We start from the raw sequence: 19400 nt of genomic DNA on the forward strand, positions 1-19400 counted from the left end.
TCCTGGAGGTTTCGTCCCATGAGGGCCTCTTTAATTACAGATTCATCTTTGCTGCCTGGAGACTCCAGGACAATCCTGGAGGGTTGGCCACCCCCTCGCTGCAGTGATTTCTGCCGCCTCCTCCGCTTTGCCCCCGCGGCTCGGCAGTGCCCAGCGCTAGGTCCGGCGGCGGGAGCTAACTCCTTCCTCTGCGGCTGCCGGGAGTTTCCTCTCGCCCCTGCCTGGGCTGGGCCCGTTTCTCCGGCCCCCCGCCCCAAGTCTCCCCCCCCGGCCGGAGGCGAGCCCTGGTCAGCTTCGTTCCCAACTCCGCCCCCCCGCCGGGCTCCGGCTCCGGCTCCGGCTCCGCGCCCCCTCCCTCGGCTGCGTGCACCTCATACCAGCCTCATTCCTCGCATTCCGGCCTCGCTCCTGCCGCCCGCCCGGGGGGTGGCAGCGGCCCGGCCCCCTCCCGGTGCCTCCAGCGCCCCCCTCCGCTCGCCAGGTGGGTGCTTCCCTCGGGGGCGCGTCCGCCCCCCGGCCCGGCCCGGCCCTGCTCTGCCCTCTGGCTCCGGCCGCTTCCCTCCCTCCGTCCCCCGCCCCGATCCCAACTTCCTGCTGGTGCTCGGGGACCTGGGAAAGGAGCCCGCCGAGCGCAGGGCGGAGCCGCTCCAGGGAGCGCGGCTGCCCAGAACTTTGTGCCGGACGCGGCGGGGGCTGGACTCAGTGCGCTCGCCAGGTCCCTCCAGCCCGGTCCCGCGGCGCTAGGCTAGAGGCTGAGCCTCCCCGCAGCCCCGGCTCCCAGCGCCCAGAAGAGGGGGTGGGGAGCAGGAAAGAGCGAGACCGAGCCACAGCGCGGGAGTAACCCGCCCCTGGTCCCTTTGGCAGTGCGTCCCGGAGCTGAAGGCGGAAAAAGGGAAGCGGAGTTGAAGCCGGTTCCTCTGCATGTAGGGAACAAGCATCAACCTCGACTCTCCAGGTCAGGAAATGCGATTTCACCGCCCGCTTTCGCAGCGGCCAAGAGGGTGGGGGATGGGGTACGTGGGGGAGAGGAGGGAACTGAAGGGGCCTTGGGGAAGTGGGTGGGGGGGGAGAGAAAGGCACAAATGTACAAAGAAAGAGATCGGGAAACTGATGGAGGCTGCTGGCTGGCTCCCCCCGTGCACCTCCCAAACTGGAGGAACTTGCTGCTTTAGAAGAAAATAGTTAGCAGCGCTTATGGAAAAGTCCCTTAGAATTCAGTAAAGTGAGCACCTTTTAGTGAGTGATTTTCATTGTTTTACTGCACCAGGAACGGAATTCTCTAGTTACATTTAAATTCTATAGGCTGGATCACAAACCCACAGGAAAGTTATGAGTTCCTGTGGGACTTTTCCATAAGGGGGAGAGAATGTTCTTTTGGGCATCAGTTATTCAAAACCGGAGCAGGATGAGCGGAGTTGGGGGATTTACTGGTCGTTTCCCATGTGTGGAAGGTTCTGCTTAAAAACAACTCCTGTGTTTCACCCCGGAGGTTACGTCCATTGCAGCCAGGAGCGAAGGGGTCCCTGTCTATATTTAAAGTGGCGAAGTCCTGTGGGTTCTTTGGGGGTGAAAGGAGTTATATAAATATAAGGTGGGATTGCTTTTTTTTACGGAAACTTGGCCTCGAGTGATTGTTAATCTTTAAAAGCTGAAATCAGTGTGACTCCGCCGCAAATAAACCACATAAAATACTTTTTAAACACAGGGTGGAAGGAGACTGGTTTTGTTCCTGTTTCCTGCCGCTTGGAAAAGATCGGCTGCCACCAGACTGGATCTTGCGGTCTGTGCGCAACATTGCAGGAACCGTATCCACCTGTCTGTCTGTCCATCTGTCGGTGTAGATGTCAGAGGGTTCATTGTCTCTGCTCCTAGGGAGGGAAACAGACAGCAGGACAGGGCGGTGGGTAATGGGGAGGAGTGAGAAGCACAGAAGAAGGGGTAGTGAGGCTGAACAGTAGGGACTGGGACCTGATTAGAAAGGCTGCTGCTGCGTGTAAGCGCTATGTCTTGGTAGATTTTCTCACGGTAGAGAAGAGACGGGTCTCCGCTGTAAGGGGATTGTAAGGGGTGCTGGACACAGACAGACTTTGTGGTTCTCACTGGCTCTCTAGCTCTTAGACGTACTAAGGCAGCCTGCCGCCTGTTGCTGCATAATGTCACCTTACAGAGTTTCCCTAAATCCTGGCCTGGACTTTGCAGTCACTCACTGGACTACAGGTTATATACTTGTTTAAGATCATGGGACAAAAAGGGACTTCAGTGGAAATTGCCAGCTGATCATATCAAATATATTTGTTTGGTTGTTTTTTTCCAGAGAAATTAAGAGTTCAGCCAGAATACAATGAATTAGAAAGTGTGAGATTTCATGTTGATATTAGGTGATAGGAATCTCTTCCACCTCTTCTCACTTTCTTGAATGTGCTTTTGTATTTTATATTTTGAAGTCTTTCTTTAAAAAATATTAATATATGAAAATACAGTAAAAACAACTAGTTTAGAACTTCAGTGGAAATCAATATCACAGCAGCACTGACAGTTTCTGGGGGGTTTCCATCAGCCAGTGACTGTTCTTGTGAGTCATATTATGGAGAAGACAATCAGAGACAGCAAATTTAGAATAAAGAATTGTAAGAATACGCTCTGGGATTTTCTGTCTAAGTCACTTGACTTCAGCGTGAAGAACGCTATACAGAGGACTGGGATGGCTGTTGAACAGTAAAGTGTTCACAGTAACTTCTGCGCAAGACACACTGTTATGAGTGATTGTTACAGTCTTCACAGCTTTTTGTCCCCAGTTTTGTGTAAGTTTTTACATCTAAAATTCAGGTGTGCCATTGATAAAGCCGGGTCTCAGACATTTTGGTTCTGTAGCAACTGAGCTCAGTCAGCCCCAGGGGAGTTCAGAAAGTTAACTCTCTCTGACCGGGCCATTAGGATATTTCAGAGCGAAGCAGCAATTCAGCCTTATCTGTTAATAGAAATGAAAGACCATTTACTTCCTCCAACTCATCATCCCTCTCTTGGACAGTGGGATGCAATGCAGAATTGTTCCCTAAACCCCATTTGATATTGTTTTGTCCAATCTGGTTTTTAAAATGCTAAGTGATCGAACTTCCACCACTTCCCATGAGAGGCGTTTCCACACCCTAATACGTGTCACTGGCAGGAACGTTTTCCCGATATTCAGCCTAATTTTCCTTTTCTTAACATTCCATTACTTCTGTTTATGCCTCAGTGTACCACACTAGGTAATTCATCCTTTTCTCTCCATAGTGTTTACACCCTTTAAGTACTTGTGAACTGGTATCATGTCCCTCTTAGCCCTTTTGTCACCAACCTATACTTTTAATCTCTCCTCATAAATCATTTATCCCCAGCATCTCCACCATTTTGAGGAGGAGGGATAGCTCAGTGGTTTGAGCATTGGCCTGCTAAACCCAGGGTTGTGAGTTCAATCCTTGAGGGGCTATTTGGGGAACTGGGGTAAAAATCTGGGGATTGGTCCTGCTTTGAGCAGGGGGTTGGACTAGATGACCTCCTGAGGTCCCTTCCAACCCTAATATTCTATGATTTCTTCTAGGCTTCTAATTGTTTGTGCTACTCTTCTCTGAACTCTCTCCAATTTGTCATCATTCTTATGGTGATGTGGGTTCCAGGATGAAATGCACTCTTTCAGACATGGTCATGCCAGGCCTAAAGAGAGGACAAGTGTCTCTTTCAGTGAAGTGATGTCTGACAAAATGATATTGATCATTTATGCAGCCATATTGCCTTGTAAACTCATATCTGATTTGTTCTGTATGCCCATTCAAGGGTGTCTTTAAGCAGTGCTGCTTCCAAGGTTTTCCCCTCACATTGTATATCATACCATTTCCCCCTAATTGTACTGGCTTTAATTTTTCCACATAAAATCTTGTTTTGCTTTTTTCTGCTCTTGTTTGTTTCTAAGCTCCCTCAGCCCCTTTAAATCATCTCTTTTCATTGGTGTTTGTAACTCTGATTCAGCATCATCTGCAAATTTTGTTAATGTGACATTTATTCAGTCTTCCAAATCATTAATTAAGATGTTAAATAAAACTGGACTAACATCAATCCCTGCAACTCCTCAACAAACACTGCTACCTCCTTGATACATTGTTATTTATCGTTCCCCTTTGCTTTGCAACCTTTATGCCAATTTTCCATCCATCCGAGCCAATTTGAATTACTTTTTCAGTTACAATTTCCCGGAAGAGAAGCAAATGCTTTGCTAAACCTAAATTTATTACATTATCTACAACCTTCCTTTCATTTGCTAACTTTGCAATTCTGTCCCCACTCAAAAAGCAATCGAGTTTGTCAAGATTTACAATGGACTTTATAAACTCATATTGCTTTGTTCATGGTTCACTGCCATCCATCTAGGCATGTCTCTGTCTAGGCATCTATGTTGTGCTTATCACCATGGTAAATCAGCACCTAGTATGTTACCCCTTAGAGCCCTGATCCAGCAAAGAGCATTACAAAAGCCCAGGATTCTGCCTTCATGGAGCTACTTGCAGGATCTTGCAAAAGATAAGTAGTTAATCCACCCCTTGTCGTCTCCTCTTTCTGGAGAGTATTCAATCACTCCCAATTGTTTCGTACACCAGACAAAGTAGGCATTTTCCTGCCAGGGAAGGGCAGTTTTTTAGCACGGGCCCCATTCTTGGATTGTTTTGTAAGCTTTTAGTTCCCCTGTTCATATCTCATTTTTGATACCAATGCCACTAGCTTGGTGTTGTATTCCAGCTGCTGGGCTTCAGTGCACGGGGTGGAAGTGGTCATGTGGAGATGGGCATGTGTCTTTGGAGCTTCTGCTGTGCTGTTGTCATAGAGAAAATAAATTAGCATAGTTCTCACAGTGTTTCCCTTCAAACAGTATGGTAACCATTAATGAGAGAGGTCCAGTCAAAGTCTAGTCCCCAGTAACCAATGACTGCAGGGCAATAAGGAAGGGAGGAAAGGTCAAGAGAGCACTGAGCACCTGTAGAGTGAGAAGTGAGTGTGTGAGACAGCACAGCTATGGGATGGTGCAGAAATAGGGATGATGTGATGATTTGTGTCAGCTCATCCGGGCTGAAAATATCCTGCCTGAGTTAGCCCCTGGATAAAAAACACGAATATTGTACCTAGTGCAGGGAATGTATACCTGGGATCGGTGTGATTTAAAGGGACACCCTCAACTTGAAATCTAAGTCTGTTTAAAAAACAGAGTTAAAGTAGTTTGAGATCCCATGCCTGCCTCTAAATCCCTCTGCCAATGTTTGTACATTTACAATATCATTTTCCTAATTTTTAAAAAAGCTTTTTTCCCCCTCTCTTTCCCCTGTGGCTGTGTGAAGGACCCACACAAACAACGGGGGGAACTGACTATACAGAGGAAACAATGAAAATGGCCAGATCACATCCACCAAGTAAGCTAAGTGGAAAAACAAAGACAAATAATAGTATGTCTCTAATATCTCTCAGTCACAGATGTTACATGTAGCCATAGGTAAAAGAAATTCAGACAAAAATGTAAACTTGACAGTGTCCCTTTAAGAACCTAGTTTTGCTTGGCAGGGGGCCCCTCTTGCCCTGCAAATTAACCCATTGAAGGTCTATAACCCGCTGACCTTCCCTGGGAAAGGGGGCTGGGAGATCAGAGACAAACCATAGCGCCTGCAGGAGATACTTTCTCATAATATGTGAGGGAAATTTAACCTGTGTGTGGCCTTTTTCTTTCACTTTCAATTGGTGCTTCAGTTTGACCTCTATGAAGGAGGCACCTGGTTTCGGATTGTAGATAGAGAGGTCCTTGTGTCTTGTGATGTTTCCTTTTTTTTCAGTGAAAAGCCTAATAATCCGGCACCCTAAAAAATGGGGAGACTTTGTTATCAGAATCGGGGCCGCTGGCCTGTGTTCTCAGTTAGACTTGTGTAAATCGGGAGTAGCTCCCTGAAGTCAGTGGAGTGACACTTGTATCAGACTGAGGTGAGCCCAGAATCGGGGCCATGTTCTGTGTTCTGTGTCTGCTTGTACGCGCCCTGTTACAAATGAATTAATCTGATAATCTTTCATGAATACCGGCTCTGTAGTGCAATCCAATTGCTTCTGAGTAACAAGCTGTAAACATTCAGTGGTTTCAAAGTGCATACCCCAAAAATGGGGTACTGGGACATCTCCTGGGCTCGTGCAAACATTCCTGCCAACCCCAGGTGCTGGAGATAGACTCTGTTATGTGGCTCATCTGTTTCCCAGTCATTCCTTAGACCTCAGTTCAGCAAAGTACTTAACATCTTTCTTTAAGCGTATGCTTAATTCCAACTGCAGTCAGTGGGACTCAAGCACGTGCCTAAGTGCTTTACTGAATCAAGGCCTTATTTTAGGTGATTGGAGTGGCATGAAGTATACATTTTTTTTCTCTCGGGGCACTGAAGGCAATGACTCAATGTGCGGGTGCTAACTGCCCTGCTAACGTTGGGCAGGAGGGCATGCAGATTGTTATCCAAAGCAGGCAGTCAGATACCATGGTGATGGCCACATATAGAAACTTAGCTAAAGAGAGCACTACAGATCTAGGGCTCTGATGGTATGTCTACACAGTAATTAAACACCTGAAGCTGGTCCAGATCAGCTAACTTGGGCTCATGGGGCTCAGGCTGTGGGGCTGTAAAATTGGTGTGTAGACATTTGGGCTCAGGCTTTGGGACCCTGTGAAGGGGAAGGGTCCCAGAGTCTTGGCTCCAGCCTGAGCCCAAATGTTTACACAGCAATTTTTAGCCTGAGTTATCTGAGCTGGGCTGTGCCACGGATCTTTTATTCCAGTGTAGACATACCCTGAGTCTGTATATTCAGAACTGCAATCAGTGCTTATAGCTGCTCTCTTGTGAGACTCAACCCAAGTTCAACTGCTGCAGTTGCTGGGTGCTGGCTTTGTCCTGAAGTTGAATATTTTAGGCACTCAGGGCAGGATTTTCAAAAGCAATAAGTATTTGGACTAACTCTGTTCCCATCGGAGCTCTCCTGAAGTTTTACCATTGGCTGAATGGGAGCCGAGTTAGACCAATGTTGAGTGCTTCTGAAAACTCCAGCCTTGAAGGCTAGTGAAGAGGCTGAGAGGCAGCATGGGTGTAGTGCAGTGGTTCTCAACCAGTGGGCCGGGGGCCTTTGGGGGGCCGTGAGCAGGTTTCAGGGGGTCTGCCAAGCATGACTGGTGTTAGACTCGCTAGGGCCCGGGGCAGAAAGCCGAAGCCCCACTGTGCAGGACTGCAGCCCAGGGCCCCAAGCCCCACCACCCGGGGCTGAAGCCTGAGCAACTTCTCTTCATGAGCACTCCCTGTGGTGTGGGGCCCCGGGCAGTTGGCCTGCTGGCTATCCCGGAACCCGGCCCTGGCTTTTGTATTCAGAAAAACAGGTGTTCGCGGGGAGTTTTTATAGTACGTTGGTGGGGGAGGGGCTCAGAAAGAAAAAGGTAGCCACTAGACTGGGCGTTCTCAACAACCCAGGATTGGTGAATTAGGAGATCTTGATCCCAGTTTTCAAAAGTGACCGAGATTTTGGGCTCCTCAGTTTTTGGGTACCCAATGAGACACTTTGCAGGGGCCTGGTGTTCAGAAAGTGCTGAGCACCTGTCCTGTGAAAATTAGGCCCCTTTCAGATGTCTCAGGTTGGGTGTCCAAAATCAGTAGATATTTTTGAAAAGTTAGTCCTTAGTTCTTATGTGGGCTCTGCCACCAATTGTGAGTGGGCGAGCCACTTTGTTCTTTTGTGCCTCAGTCTCCCCATATGTAAAATGGAGATAGTGATATTTTCACCTCCTGTATTAACTTGGCCTGGGATCTTCAAGAGTTTTGACTTTCAGTGGATTTGGGTGTCAAACTCCTGTAGCCTTCTTTGTTAGTCCCAGCCGTCAGTGATCATGTGAGGAATAATCATTGGCAAAGCACTATAAATGACTTAGTGGTTTTTTACAGTAGTTTCTCTCTAGAGAGACCTAAGCATTTTAAATAGTGACTCTACAAGCTTGTTTAAGCTTGAATGAACCATTGTGTTTTAACAAACACATGTAAACTAACATGGTTGATAATTCCAGTGTGGACGAGGACACAATTATTTTAGCTGACTCTGGTTAGCTCTCTCACTTGTTTTACATCGGTATAGATCCTTCCACTTCAGTATCACCAATCCCACTTTCCTCTGTCATAAATGAAAGCAGAATCAAGCCCTGAGTCCGTGCGTGCTCTTTTGAGTTCTGTGTTCTTTTCTCTCATCATCACGAATGGCACTTACTGGATCGTGCCAAAGGCCACACATGCAGTCTTATCTCATTGCATCCTGTTTGACTACGTAATCAGGGGCTGCACTGATGGAAATTCTCATCCCTCCTTGTTTTGATTTATATCACTGTGCTGGACACTGCATCCTCTCTCTGGTTCAGACCAGGCTGAGCTACTGCAGTCATTTAAGACTCTTGTTTTGCTTTACTCAGGAAGTCAGGTGCCATGTGCGCAGCAGCTGCTGCAGGGAGATTCAATGTACCAAGCAAACTGAGCGCGTGCTTGGGCTTGTATTAAGCACTCAGTGAGAACCCAGGCTTGCGTGTGATACGATCTCAGCGTAGCAGTGCTACAAAAGACCTTTCCTTTACCAAACAGACTTGTCCGGTAGTGAGACAGACACAGCAGTCGCACTGAGCAGTATGCAGGAGCAGTGACTCTATCAGTTTGTCTGACATACGTAAGAGAAATCTCAGTTCTCCTTTCCTCCCTGCCTATCCTTGTGCTGCTGCTCACCTTTCCCCACTACCAGCAGAGTTCATACTTCACCTGTTACTTGCATTTGAAGCTTTTTGCAAATCCAGATATTCCCAAATATCATTCAAATGACTAGGATTCTGAATCTCCCTCAAATTTCAGCAGCAGCATAATTACCCTTCCCTATGATGGGTCAAGATTTGTGCTAATTTCCTTCCCATCAAGAATACAGGGATCAAGAAAACTCTCTGCAACTGCACCTATTGAGTGCTGATTAGCATAGTACAATGCTGTACAAGGCACAGATAGCTATCAAGACTGCCCCTGCTTCAAAGAGTTTATAATCCAAAGAAGCCAGACACAGAGTAGATCGGATGCACTGGGAATGACTAGGACAGTGGTCCCCAACCTTTTTTTGGCCAGTAGCACATTCATGTTTTCAGAAGAGTGTGGCGGGCGCCAACAGTTTTTTCAAGACTTACTTTGTATTTGTACATTAAATAATATGAAAAACATCATATTTTATATTACATAATATATGAATCCATAAGATAAAAAGGGTAATTTTACATGTAAAAGGTATTAGTTAAATTATTCGGCAATTACTCTTTCACCTTACCATGTGAATTTGATCTTTTTTATCTACCTGTAAGAAAAATTAAGGAGTTTTTACAAAATAAATATCATAAACAGTTTTCATCTTATTTATTTTAAAAAAGTAAAACATTGTTGAACTGCTGGTCCAAATATATTTATTATTCTTACTTTAACATAGAATGAAATCTGGAGCCCCGGAGTTCTCTGTCCCCAGCAGGTGCAGGGCCATGGTTTCTCTCCGGCTTAAGCCGTGGCCCTGCGCCTGCCGGGGACCGAGAACACTGGTGCCCGCAGCCTGCAGCCCTGGAGAAGCCGGAGAGAAGCTGCAGCCCCGCGCCTGCCGGGGACAGAGAACACCGGCGCCCGCAGCCTGCAGCCCCGGAGTTCTCTGTCCCCAACAGGCACAGGGCCGTGGCTTCTCTCCCCTGCTGGGCACTAGGTGGGCACACAGAAATGCCCTGGTGGGCGCCATGGCACCCACGGGCACCACGTTGGGGACCACTGGACTAGGATGTATAAGTACATACTGTTGAATTCCTGATAAATTGGACATCAGGGAAGAATGGAGTCTTCAGGAGGAATTTGAATGAGGAGACGATGGAGGCTGCATGGATTAGAATGGAGGGAGTTACATGGAAGAAAGCCCAGATGTGAGAGAAATGGATTAATGGGGCCTGGTGTCACTGGGGGAGCAGAATGGTCAGGGAAGAGACTAGGTTAGAGATGAAGGCCAGGACAAATTTCTGAAAGGCCTTGGAAATGAGGAAAAGTCTATAAACTTGGGTTTTGCTCCAGCTCCCACTAAAGTTAATAGAAAAACTCCCAGGATGAAATTGAAGTTGATGGCAACACCCCCATTGATTTCAGACAGTCCCTGCCCCAAAATGCTTATTGATTCATATTGATGTTTGCTGCCCTTCTCTTTTCCCCTGCAAACTTTAGCTAACCCCATGTATTCTTGTATAACTGCCTCCTTCTCCATTTCCAGTCGTTTCCCTTCCTGAAGACACATTTATTTATTGCATGCATTCTTTTTTTTCAGAGGAACCGAGCCATAATTAGAGTGTCCCTTGGGATTTCTGGGCCTCCTTCCACTCTGGTGAGTTTCAATGCTATTTCCCATTGCACCTTACCAGCTAGATTTCTTAATTCCCTAACATATGCCTTCCTCACATCAAAAGCTTTTGTACTGCTGCATTGTGTGAACACATCCCTTGCCATGCTGAATTCAAGTAACTGGTGGTTACTGGTTCCAAGTTTCCTATCATTCTTAGTCAGTGCCTCTCTCTGAGTAAGAAGCAGCTGAAGAGTGCCTTCTTCTCTGGCTGGAATCTTCACTCTATGGGTTGTTAGTTGGCATCTATGCTATCTTAGGAAGTTTTTTGCAGGTGTCTGTTTGGATGGTATTTGTTACTCAACAGACATCTAGATATAATAGTTAAAATCCCCTACAAGAACAGTGTTTCATGACTCAGCATACCCTGAGTTTAGCCCAAGGATTTTTCATTATTTGTATTACAGCGATGCCCAGGAGTCCCAGCCAAGATTAGGGTACCATTGGGCACCGTACAGACACATAGTAAGTGATAGTCCCTGCCCTGAAGTGTTTACAGTCCAAATACATAAGACAGACAAAGAGTGAGATGGGAAACAAAGGGACAGAGACTTGCTGACGGCACACAGTACATCAGGGCAGAACCACGACTAGAATCTTTGTCACCTGACTTCCAGCCCAGTGCCCTATCCACTAGAGCACACTGCCTCTCGTTCCCACGCTGGTGTCCAGGAGGCATGTAGCAGGGGATCTGTGCCTAACATATTGTGCCCAATACTGACTCACTAGCAGGGAGAACACTTACACAAAGCAGCTCTAAGAAAGCTGAACAACTGTAGACAGCTGGCTGCAATACTTCACAAGCCCAGGAAAGTATGATTTTGTGTTGAGTGGAGCAGCTGTCACAAACACTGCGGAGGAAGCTGCTACCAACAGTAATAACTTGGAGGATAGATATTAGGAAGCAGATGTGTCAGATTATGGAGTCTGTGTTAAGGATGCCCTCCCTGTCAATGAGGCCTCTGCTGAAGGGCCCTTGGCAGCTGTCTGTCCCTGCAGGAACTCTGAATCTCAATGAGATGCCATGTGTGAGAGGGAAGAGAGCAAGCGCTGAAATTACCAGTGCTGGGGAGAACAATTGAACTGAAGCTGTTGGAGTTGTAAGGGTTATGCCCTGTTGGTTTTGTGTTGGTTTTCCACTGCCCACAGAGCTAGTACATTAAAACAAAGCATTAGGGACAGGCCATGACAAAGAGAAACCAAGAATGAAGGGAAAAAATAGGAACTGAGCAGAAGGAAGTGTAGTAGTGGTGGTGTGAGGGGCCAGCCTGTTTGATCTCTGTAAACGTGGGTGTGGTCCCCCAAAACACAAGTAGCAACCTCTCTACAAAAAATAAGGAGGGGAAGGGCTTCAGAAACAAGGATCAACTTGTGATGGGGGAAGAGAGAATGAAAAACAGGGAAAAGGAGTAACAGTCACTAGCTCAAAATGAGGGCACGTAAAGGGGACATCGAGAAGAGAATCCCGGATAACACCCACTGCTCTGAATCAGTGGACAGTGCCCAAAGGAACCTGCCTGGATATGTGAGTTCAGAGTGAAAGGAAATAGGTAGAGGTGGTAGAAAATGGAATTTACATTGTGTGGGAAATTCTGACACTTCAAAATTTGGTTTTGTTCCAAATCGGCAAGTCCATGTTTCAAAATTTTTCTGCAAAATGGGAAGTCTAAAAAATATTTGATTTAGAAACATTGAAATATTTTGTTTTAGATAACAGCTAAAGATCATATTTAGATGTTACCTAAATTGTTTCATTTTGGTAATGTCAAAGCATGCTAGTATAAAATATTTTGTATATTTTACATTTCATATGAAATATAGTATATGTTAAATATATGTAACATTTCTAATATAATACATAAATAAAACAGTAATGTAATATGAAAATCAAAATGTATTGAAATGATGACATTGAAATGGAACATTTTTACCTTATCTAAATGAAACATTTTGACACAATCCAAAGGAAACAAGAAAGTCAAAACAAATCATTTACACTTTTTCCTATCAAAACTTGCAGTTACATCAACACATTCCTGAAAAATGTTTTGATTGCAACAAAACCGCATTTTCTTGTTCTGTTGAATTTTTTTTGACCAGCTCTAGAGGTAGGCTGGGCTATCACAGAGAAACCTCCCCTTCCCCCAGCCCCCAATCCAGCTTTCTCCTCTGGGTTATTTTGGCCAAGTGTAAAGGGCTGGATGGACAGTCCTGTAAATTGAAGTCTCAGGCAAAAGAGAGCAGGTACAATGCAGGTAGCAGCAGTTCCAGCTTCCGTATCACTATAGCTCAGCCCTGATCCCTATTGAGAGATGGTCAAACGTTCTGGCCAAACTCAGACCCACTTGACTGAGTTCTCCTTTCATGCTAGTATGCATCAGGAGTAGCTTTGGTGAATGCATCAATCAAAGGAGAATCAGGCCCAATGGGTGAGAAAACTGGAGTCAAATGCTCTTGGGCTTCTGATCTGCTTAGAGTGTGAAAAAGTTGGCAGAGAGAGGGAAAAAATCAGGAGGAAGAATTAAAGTGAGAGAACTTCTAATGAGAAAGAAATAAATGTGGTGTCTGTATACGGCATGTCTGTCTAGTTTGGAGAGATCATCTATCCCTGTGATAAACCAGAGGTTCCCCTTTAGCTGCAGGGGTGCTGGAACAGTTTGTATCGTGGGGGTGCAGAAAACCAAACTGTAAACCCTGTATATGATGGAATCCACTTCAAGCCAGGGGCTGCGGCAGCACCCCTAGATCCAGCACCTGTGTTTGGCTGGACAAACATTTAAAAACGAAGATTGAATATGACTTGGGGCTGGGCCAAGGGGTTCAAATGATAGTTTGCTAACAAACCTGCAAAACCAAGAAATAATGGGTAGGCTTCACAGCGCTTGGACTCTGCAGACTTTGCCTGATCGTAATGCAGATGCATGTCCCCCAGCACAGCACTGTGGCTATGCCAGTGTAGTGCCTGTAGTGTAGACCCATCCCTGCAGTGAGTACCAGCCTCAGATGGGTTAGAATGAACAGTGACCTAGAGGTGCAAGATGAGAAGCATTTAAAAAAAAATAAAAAAATTGGGCAGCTTCAAGATTGCCAGTGTCTGAACATGAGTCTCCTCTCTTCCTACGTACACTGGCGTATCTCCACTGATTTGTGCCAGTCTGAGAGAGATGGGACTGCTGCCTCTTTGCTCCCAAGGGCCCCTTCATGCTCCCCACACACCTCCAGGGCCTGTAAGGGCTTGCCGAAGCAAACAGTCAGTGGTCAGCAAGCGAGAATGTAAATCTGCCTCGCACTAGGGTGCTACCCACTGTCTGTGTGGCCCCTGCAGCCACGCACTAAAAGTTCCCTAGTGAGCTTTGAGCTACTCCCACGTCAAAGAGCAGCAGGTCACAGTGCACTAGGAACTTTTCTTGTGTGGTAGCAGCATCCACATGGACAGCTGCAGCGCTCTTAAGTGCCAGTGTAGACAAACTCTAACTGTTTGTTAGAGACTTAAGAGTGTCATTCGAAGTCAGTAGCACTTGCGTGTATCCTGTGGCTGGAGAACAGGGTCCCAGGAGTTGACTGACTCTCTGGCACCAGCCTGCATGTTTTCTCCACGGTCTGTTCCCCCTGGCCTCAAGCCCTATCGAGCCAGAGTTCATGGGCTCCATTTCCCATCACCCTGAGGGTTGTTGGCACAGATTTGCCCCACAGTTCAGTTAAGTGATTTGCTCATGACCATAAGTGCTGGAACAGGGGGATCAGGAGTTCCATGGCCTCTCCCACTTTTTACTGGCCGTAAGGGCAAATGACGGTGGAGGGGGGCAGAGAGGAGCGAGCAGGGGGGCCTCGGGGGAAGGAGCAGCCCGGGAGCGGGCGCCTGTGGCCCCCACACTTTCAGAGTGCTTCTGCTGCTCCTGCCTGTGACCTGTGGGGCATCTCTACACGGCAAAATGTATGCGTTTCAATTGAATTTGCTCCATTTCCTTGCTACAGCGTGGCCAGCTCAAACAGTCTTAAAGGTGTTAAAACTGCATACGTGGCCTTAAGGGGAGGCTATAGCTGAGTTCACACCCATGAAAAACACATTTTGGTTCCTAAAGGCCCTACCTTCACTAGGCTATAGCCATGGCTACATTAGGATACGAGATGTGTCTTAACGCGTTAGCATAAGGCAAGTAAGCATGAGGCAAGTTGTAGTTTTAAGGTATTAATTGGTCAGGGTCAATCTTTAGGGCTGAACATGTGTTAAAACTACAGTTTAGTTTGTGCCCCCTTGGATTTTAACATAAAAACTCACCTTTTACCCTAGCATAGACAGGGTCATACTCAGGGCCCCAGGGAGCAAGAGTGTTTTTAAGCATGAGAAAAGAGGTGCTAAAACATGTGGCTTTTTCCTTTTTTCTGTTCCTGAGTCTCCCCTGAGGAGACCTGACTCAAAGGTCTGTCTCTCATTCACCAGTAGCAGAATCTCTTGGATGTCTGAATAACCTTCTGCAGAGCACCTGCCAGTGGAGTAGGCTGTTGGTGATTGACATCTGGCACTGGGGCAACTACTGTATTAGTCACTCATTTTATGCTCTCTTAAAGGCACGGTAACGGTGCCTGTTTGGTTCAGTTCTCACTACAGTTTGGGTGTCATGTTGTTAAGGACTGAGTTTCAATCACCCCGATGCCTTTATCTTCCTTTCCCATGTTTTCTGCGGGGATGGGAGCCACGGCAATGGGACCTAGCATCCAGTTCCTTGGAGTTCAGTGGGAAACAATGCAATCCCCCTAAATAGAGTTCTAATTTAGATCGAATCTGTGTCCTCCACTCTGCAGCATGGTATCTTACAGTCTCCAGGCAACCAGCTTGATTAGTCACTGTGTATATTATTATTTATTATTATTTGTTTATTATAACATAATACTTTTTTCCCCGAAAGCTTTTGTGTGGGCTTTGGTGATTATTTAAGATGTAAAATGGGTGTGGATGTGGCAAAATCTTGTGGAAACCAGTGTTGTCAGCTCTCATGATTTTATCATGAATCCTGCAATATTTGGTGTTTTTTCTTAAAGCTCCAGTTCCTGGAATCATGTGAATTCATGAGAATCTCAGGTTTCATTGTTTCTTTTTTTTTAAGTAAGATTCTAGCTCTCATGGGGGTGGAGAAGAGCTTGAAAATGTGAATCCAAAAGACTCTGAAATCAAAAAGCAAATAAAAAGACCCTAAAAATTATTATTTTTAAGCCAATCTCGTGATTTTTTTTTTAAGCCAATCCCATGACTTTGGGTTGGCAAAACTGTGAAACCTCCTTCTTCCCAGCACAGGCCTCACAAACAGAACAGCATCTCCAAGTCTGTTGGAATGTGGTGACTGCTCGTTAGGAGCCCACACCTACTCTGGGTCCGGAAGGAGAGCAGTCTGCACTTTCTGTTTCATTTCTCTTGCCCCGTTAGCCCCATCAGAACTGCTTTTCCTTTTCATATCTTCCCTCTCTATGCCCCACATTTTTATCCTTCCTTTTTACTCTGCTTCTTCCCAATTTCCTTTTCCTTGGGGATCACGTTCTTCTCATTCAGTCTGTATTTCTCCCTTTCTCCCTCCATTACTGATTAGTTTCTGTATTCTGGTGGCATCTACGTGCCCCAACTGTGACAAGGGCCCCATTGTGCTAGGCCCCTCTATAGACAAGTCACAGAGCAGAGACAGCCTCTGCCCCAGAATGTTTGCAGCCAGTGTCAGACAAGACACAGCTTACATGTCTCTTTATAGTTCTTGTCTGTGTTAGTCTCTCTTCCTGTTCTTTCGCCTTTCCTTCCTCCTTACTTCTGGTTATCTTTCTCTCTCCTTGCTTCCTCGGCTCAATCTTCGTGTCTCTAGCCTGGTTTTTCCCTCCGTCACGTTCCCCTCCTCCCGCTCTGCTTCCAGCTATAGTCTCCTTTTTCTATGTTTACTCCCTATTCACTGCCACTCTGTCTCTCTGCTCTGGGCCATCCCTCTCCTCTCCTTGTCTGAGCCTTCTCCTCTTCCCTGCCTATGTGGGCTGAGGCTTGACGTGATTTTCCCCACTGCTTGGCTCAGGAGAGTGGTAAAGTGGGATTTTTTTTTTTAGCTCTTTTGTCTTTCGCAGGACAGACTAGCTAGCTAAAGTTTCCCAAACTATGGCTTGAGAACCACCAATCCGCCCTGGTGGCTCATAGAGTGAAACATTTGGAGAACTAAGCAGCAGGGGATCGAGGTAATACAGGGGGACATGGGTCTATCTATAGGAGAGATTCATTCTGTGGACCAGCCAGCAGGGCTCCATCTAGCTAACAATCATAAGACCATAAGATCTAGCTAGCAATCTGTCTTCTCTGTCACTGGGATTTATAAAGTATCTATTATTATTAACTATTTGTAGTGCCCTGAGCTGCACAAACACACAGTGAGAGACAAGTCCCTGCCCCAAAGCACTTTACAATCTAAATAGACAAGACAGACAGGAAACTGAAGCACAGAAAGGTGAAGTGACTTGCCTAAGGTCACTCAGCAGATCAGTGGCAGAGCCAAGAACAGAAACTCAGTCTTGTGACTCGCAGTCCAGTCACTTATCTACTAGCCCATACTGCCTTTCAGGCTGGGGCTGTTCCATTAGACTGCCTGGCTTTGAGGCATTGCTTTTAAAAATTGCAGCTGATCCCAGGGAAGCAGAAATGTCAGTGTTAAAAATGACACCGATCGCCAACTGCAGGCCCATGAAACTGTATCTAATAGACAATTCCTTAGGCCAGAGTGATGACTAGATAATTCATCACAGCTTCATTTTGTGTCGTGTCTTTCACACAGACTGAATCCCTGCATGCTTTGGAGAGTTAAATAATACGGTTACAGAGATAATGACCACCAAGGGAGAGGGAAATTAAGAGGCAAAGGAGAGAAGATGTGTTTTCAGATGAGAATTGAAAATAGATGGAGAGTTAATGAACGAAAGAGATACAGGGAGGCTGTCCCAGGCAGAAGTACCTACAGAGGAGAAGGCTCTCCCTTGCAGCAGTAATAAGATTGTGTGATGGGATAGCGACTGCTAAGACCGAGGAAATCTCTTGTGTGGTTCTGCATCGTTTATCGCATTAACTATAAATGGTCTCGACAAACTGATCATGTGAAAGTCAAGGGCCTGCACTCAGCCAAGGACCCAGAATGGGATCGGCCTGAACTGGTTTTTACTTTCCCTTCGTCTTCATGGTGGGAGGCATCAGTAACTGAGACAGTGTGTTTGTCATTGAAGGTTCTGTGGCTGCTTCTCCAAGTGGCGCCTTGGAGTTTCTAGCTGGCACCATTACCTCCAACGAGTGGAGTTCTCCCACCTCCCCTGAGGGGAGCAACGACTCGGGGGGCAGCGAGGCCTTGGACAAGCCCATCGACAATGATGCCGAGGGCGTGTGGAGTCCGGACATTGAGCAGAGCTTCCAGGAAGCGTTAGCCATCTACCCGCCATGCGGACGGCGGAAGATCATCCTGTCGGACGAAGGCAAGATGTACGGTAAGGAGAATGGAGGGAACTTCCCATCAACTGAAGGAGTGAGATCTGTGCAAGCCCATCTGTTCTGCAGTGTAGGATGGTTTGAATGAGATCTTGAGATGGCCCAGAATAATGCAGCAGCTCAGATTCAAAACATTTTTTTTTAAAGCAACCAGAATTACAAAAAGACGTGTGGGAGGGTCAAAATTGGGTTTAAAAGAGGCCTTTTCAGAGAGACCAATTAAGGGGCAAGCCAGAATCGGGCATGTTGCTGATACAGGTTTTGGATAAGTGTAATACAGTGGCTTAATGAATGTGAGCATGTCTGCCTTTGCTGGCATCCCCCACAACCATCATTATGTTCTTCTGAACTTTAAGTGGGAGAGGCCTGTGATTTGGTGCTGAAGGTCCCAGGTTCAGTTCTCACTGATGGCCATGGTGTCTGTGTGCAGAGTTGCTGACTTTGAGAGTTCCTGGGGGGTGCTCAATCCCCCCTCAGGCCTGCCTCATTCCGCCCCCGAGTGCACCCCATCCTCGCTCCGCCCGCAGCACCTCCTGTATGCTGCTGAACAGCTGATTGTGGCAGGTAGGAGGTGCTGGGGGCAGGAGGGGGAGGCGCTGGCGGGGAGGGGGAGGCGCTAGCTGCCAGTGGTTGCTGAGCACCCACTATATTTTTTTTCCAGCCCCTGAGCACCCACAGAGTCAGCACCTATGTAATGTGTATGTGTCCAGGGTTTGTTACACAGCCTCATTATATGGCCTTTGAATGGGAAATCTTTGAGCACAAGCTGGGGATGAATTTTGCTCTCTACATTTCCTGGTGACAATATTTTGTCTATTTCCAGCCCTGGTATGAATATTTTTCACCTTTGGGCTGTTCTCAGCTTGCTAGTACGGTGCCCTTTTTTTCTCAACGGACAGAATGATAGAGACAGTAGCTTCCTATGGTCAGGAATAAAGAGAGGCATCAGCCTGCAGCAGAGGGGGAAAAGTATCTGGCTGGGGCTGTGGAAAAGCAGATAAGGGTATGTTCCGCAGGTGGAGTGGGTCACCCAGGCTTGTTATACAGTAAAGGTGGTAAATATCTTGAATTAACTGGCAATCAACTAACGCAAGGGGGAAAAGAGACAAAGCATAGGAGTTAAGAGGAAAAATCCTAGTGCTTCTGTAGCAAGACCAAATGAGATGCTGAGATGCTGTGGTTAAAAGTCTCCAGAAAAACAATTTGTCATTCCACTAGTAAGAATCTCTTCCGAGGTCTCTTTTCCCCTTCCCAACCAGTTTTTTTTTCTGGATTGCACACCCCCACCATGGTAGTTTGGTTCCCTGTTCCCAAGCTTCTAGCGCAGCAGTTCACAGGTCATTCTGTGGGCTGATTGGCTTCTGATGGGCCCATCTAGGTAGATCATGCCTTCGGTTTGGCATGGATGAAGTTTTTCCAAGCCCTTCTCTAAAAAGGAAGG

The 19400-nt window shown here is 46.6% G+C and overlaps 1 long non-coding RNA gene across 1 annotated transcript; it reads left to right on the forward strand.

Moving 5' to 3' along the window:
* Positions 1-579: 579 nt before the first annotated feature.
* Positions 580-17788, forward strand: LOC120405062. The gene is made up of 3 exons (XR_005598349.1): positions 580-955; positions 10396-10452; positions 17704-17788. It is a non-coding gene; the product is annotated as an uncharacterized LOC120405062 (long non-coding RNA).
* Positions 17789-19400: the final 1612 nt, after the last annotated feature.

The sequence above is a fragment of the Mauremys reevesii genome, linkage group 1, assembly GCF_016161935.1.
Source record: "Mauremys reevesii isolate NIE-2019 linkage group 1, ASM1616193v1, whole genome shotgun sequence".
NCBI lineage: Eukaryota > Metazoa > Chordata > Testudines > Geoemydidae > Mauremys > Mauremys reevesii.